Source organism: Oryctolagus cuniculus, chromosome 8 (genome assembly GCF_964237555.1).
Source record: "Oryctolagus cuniculus chromosome 8, mOryCun1.1, whole genome shotgun sequence".
Lineage (NCBI taxonomy): Eukaryota > Metazoa > Chordata > Mammalia > Lagomorpha > Leporidae > Oryctolagus > Oryctolagus cuniculus.
In genome coordinates, this window is record NC_091439.1 from 39,926,891 (window position 1) to 39,931,349 (window position 4,459).

General features: G+C 38.5%; 1 pseudogene; it reads left to right on the forward strand.

The window, feature by feature from the left end:
* The first annotated feature begins 336 nt into the window (after positions 1 to 336).
* Positions 337 to 1,405, forward strand: LOC100358452 (transcription elongation factor A protein 1 pseudogene; annotated as a pseudogene).
* Positions 1,406 to 4,459: the final 3,054 nt, after the last annotated feature.

Consider the following 4,459-nt stretch of genomic DNA (forward strand, 5'->3'; position numbering starts at 1 on the left):
CCACATCACCAATGTACTTTTCTTCTTTTCTTTCCTCTCCTACTATACCTACCGCAGAGCTCCTACTTAATCTTGAAGATCTTTCTCAGAGAGCTGCTTCTTTACAAATCGGTTCCCTCCCCCAGGACAATTGCTCTCAGCAATATTCTTTGTTCACCCAGTGTGCTTAGAATTACTGCCGCCCGGCTGCCGCCTCTGGTCTGGTTTGTGAGGAAGGCCCTAGGGCCCGGCCGGGCCTGCAGTGGTGGGGCTCGTGATTGCTCAGCGTCCTCTCCACGCCACCTTCTGCCATTTCGCGACCCGGAGGGCTGGGCGCGGGGTACACCTGCCGGCTCCATGGAGAACGAGGTAGTCTGCATTGCCGAGAAGATGGACAAGATGGTGCAGAAGAACAGCGCGGCTGGAGCGCTGGATTTGCTGAAGGAGCTTAAGAATATTCCTATGACCATGGAATTACTACAGTCCCCAAGAATTGGAATGTCAGTTAACGCTATTCGCAAGCAAGGTACAGATGAAGAAGTTACATCTTTAGCAAAGTTTCTCAACAGATCCTGGAAAAAGCTATTAGATGACCCATCAACAGAATAAGACCCCAAGGGAAAAAAAAAAAAAAAAAAAAAAAAAGAACCTGCAATGACATCACAGAATAGCCCTGAAGCAAGAGAGGGAAGCTCCAGTGGCAACGTGAGCAACAGAAAGGATGAGACAAATGCTCCGATACTTACATTTCATCTTTCCCTCAGGCACCAAGCACTTCGGATTCTGTGCGGTTAAAGTGCCGCTCTCCCAACAGACGACTACGTTGCTATTGGAACTGATGAGGACGAATTGGGATCTCAAATGGAGGAAGCTATATACCAAGAAATAAGGAATACAGACATGAAATACAAAAATAGAGTATGAAGTAGGATATCAAATCTTAAAGATGCAAAAAATCCAAATTTAAGGAAAAATGTATGGTGTGGGAATATTCCTCCTGATTTATTTGCTAGAATGATGGCAGAGGAAATGGCCAGTGATGAGCTCAAAAAGATGCGGAAAAACGTGGCCAAAGAAGCCATCAGAGAATATCATGTGGCCAAGACAGGTGGAACACAGACTGACTTGTTCACATGTGCCAAATGTAAAAAGAACTGCACCTACACTCAGGTGCAAACCCATAGTGCCGATAAACCAATGACCACATTTGTTGTTTGCAATGAATGTGGAAGTCGATGGAAGTTCTGTTGAGTTGGAAGAATTGGCAAAATATCTGGACTATTAAGAAAATGAATTTTGTAATTAGCTTTCAAACTAGGCCAAGCAACTAGTTTTCCTGCAAAACAAATTTTCAAAGCAACATACATCCCTTGGGTTAATCTGTTTTCAACTGAACATCCCTTCCTTCAATGCCTTTTGTAGTCAGATCAGTAGGGTCACCATATGTATGGCATCTGTTTTATAAGTAAGTTGACATTAAACTTTCATCATTTGAACTTTGGTAATTTAAAGCTTTTTTCTCTTTAAAAAAAGTTCTTTAACTTTTACATTCTGAAACATACACAATAGACCTTTTCTGTCACTCTGTTAACCCGTAAATGAAAATTACATGTTTTCTATATTGGCATGTACTTACACCAGCTATTACAGGAATATAAAAGGTAATATAATTTTAAGTTTACCAAATACATTGTGCATTCAAATAATACTGACCAGCTTATCTAAATTGTATATAACATTTGAACTAGCATATTAATTTGATTTTAATTATTCACAAGCCTGGGATAATTAGATATTACTTTGCATCTGTAACTAACCATGATCCTCATTTCTTGTAATTTCTTGTACATGTATATTACTTGTTCTTAATGGATTTTACTTTTGGAAATATGACTTGACGTTGTTGACATCAGTTTGGTTTTGTTGTTTATTTACCTGTTTAACTTTGTAGTATATTTTAGTTTTGCAGAAACCACCTTTGTGGTTCAGTAGGATTTTCATAAATGCCCTCACAGGCAAGGAATAAAAGCTTCAGACGATTTTGCCTCCCTCATGGGAAGACATACTGAGAAGAAAACGTTAGTATCTTAGTATAGGGTAGTTACTGTAAACAGCTCATGACTCGATTTTGATTTGGATATTTATACTGACCAAGGATTAAACATAAGGATTGTATAAAATTTTTAAAGCTGTGGTCTTCAGCTATAAAAGTTGCTAGAAAATATTTTTGTCCTGAGTCTTATTGGCTAACTTTTTGTTACATGATGATGAATAAGGTTGTTGAACAAACTGAAAATATGGACTGTTGTAAATAGTTGTATGATAAAATTAAGTGTTACTTTCTATTTAGGTAAACACCATTTGTTCTGGTCAAAATAAGGAAAAAAAAATGTACCCTAAAGTACACTTGTTGTAGCATATCTTAAGGCCACTGTGGCAAAGTCTGTGTTCCATTGTGCTGGATGCATTCTGTCAGACATATAGAAAGACCTCTGTATGTGCTTTGCACTCTCCTTTGCCCTCCTTTTCCCATTTCCTCTTATAAGTCATTTTGATGTGATAGAGAAAACATTGAAAGGGCCCACCAGTACACCTGTGCTTTGTCAATTCGCAGGTGAATCTTCTGTTTTATCATTTGAAACAAGTTTTTGACAGAGTGAATTTAAGAATAATAAAAATAGTCCCACTTTTAAATTAAGTGATCCATTTTAAAATTTGTAATTCAATAAAGATTTTTGTTGTTATTAAAAAAAAGAATTATGGATGCCCTACTTTGTCTACACCCACAGCCTTTGTTTTTGAGTATGAAGGAAATGGGATGAGATGGGGATAATAACTGCGAATCCATCACCCTTACTGAATAAACAAGGCAGAAGATATTTCTGCTGATAGAGGAAAGCCAGCAGATTTTTAAATAAAGGAACTAGTAGAGCTGGCACTGTGGCTCACTAGGCTAATCCTCTGCCTTGTGGCGCCGGCACACCGGGTTCAAGTCCCGGTCGGGGAGTGGGATTCTGTCCCGGTTGCTCCTCTTCCAGGCCAGCTCTCTGCTGTGGCCCGGGAGTGCAGTGGAGGATGGCCCAAGTGCTTGGGCCCTGCACCCCATGGGAGACCAGGAAAAGCACCTGGCTCCTGCCTTCAGATCAGCGCGATGCGCAGGCCGCGGCGGTCATTGGAGGGTGAACCAATGGCAAAGGAAGACCTTTCTCTCTGTCTCTCTCTCTCACTGTCCACTCTGCCTGTCAAAAATAAATAAATAAATAAAGGAACTAGTAGTAGTCTGTGTGTTGAAACTTAAGAGCATCAGGTGTCATTCCTTAAGTCTATTGATTTAAAATCTCTTCATTTTTCCTCAATATATTCACACTAAGGATAATTTTCTTTTCATTGATCATGGGCCTTATTGATAAATCACCTTATTTAGAATCATGCTTATCATGATCACTAAAAAATTGTTACTTTAAATTCAGCGTGTTTTCATTCTTAGCCTGCTGAGTGTGAATGTTAATGTACTTCATGGGATTCACAAAATGACTTCCTTTTAATAATATGTTGATGACAGCTATTTGCTAGTTCAAATTTAAATTTTCTTTGCTTGGGCTATTTAGATTATAATTGACATGGATAGCCAGTGGTAACAAAGAGATCATAGTTACAAAATGTGTATTCTTAGCAACGGAGAAATAATGGGAAGAAAATCCCTGCAAGAACACCAGGAAACAGACTTAATAAGGGCTGCTGAACATCTAGAATATGCATTTAACACAACAAAAATTATGTCGTCTCAGTGGCAATATTCATCAATCTCATTACTCCTGCTGGGAAGATGACAGTTTAAAACCGCAACAATAATAGCAACCTCTGAATTGCTATTCTCTTTTCTGATTATCTAAACAGGACTTAATGCTTTAGTTTTTGTTTATATGGACTTTGGCAACATGCACCACGCTCATACACTTCTTTGAATATTTTATATAAGATAAGCTCTCAATATTGAAAAGAAACCATCATGCTTGCTGCTTAGATGCTTCATATGTCGGTTATGCCATTGATCATCACAGTGCAAAATACTCAGCTGAATTTTCACACACAATCACAGTGTAGAATCCAAACTGCTCCATTCACGTCCAAACAATTTGGATAAATTTAATGTACATGTAAGACTGAGATAAAATCCTTTACTTCTTGTGCTAATAAAAGAGAAAAGGATGAAGAACTGAACTCTGCTAAACTATATTTGGACTGCAATTATGTCTCTGAATTACAAACTATTAAATAATTCTGCTGCTTCAATGTTCCCAGCTGCCAACATACATCTCCTCCCAATCTTTGTTCCTGCCTTTGCCCACCCCAAATCACACACCAATCCTAATGAAAATGTACCTTTACATATTTGGATTCAGAGTGAAGACACATGCAGCTTAGCAAAATAACCCTAGAAAACACCTTACAGCCAGAGAACAGATCTTTATTAGAACCT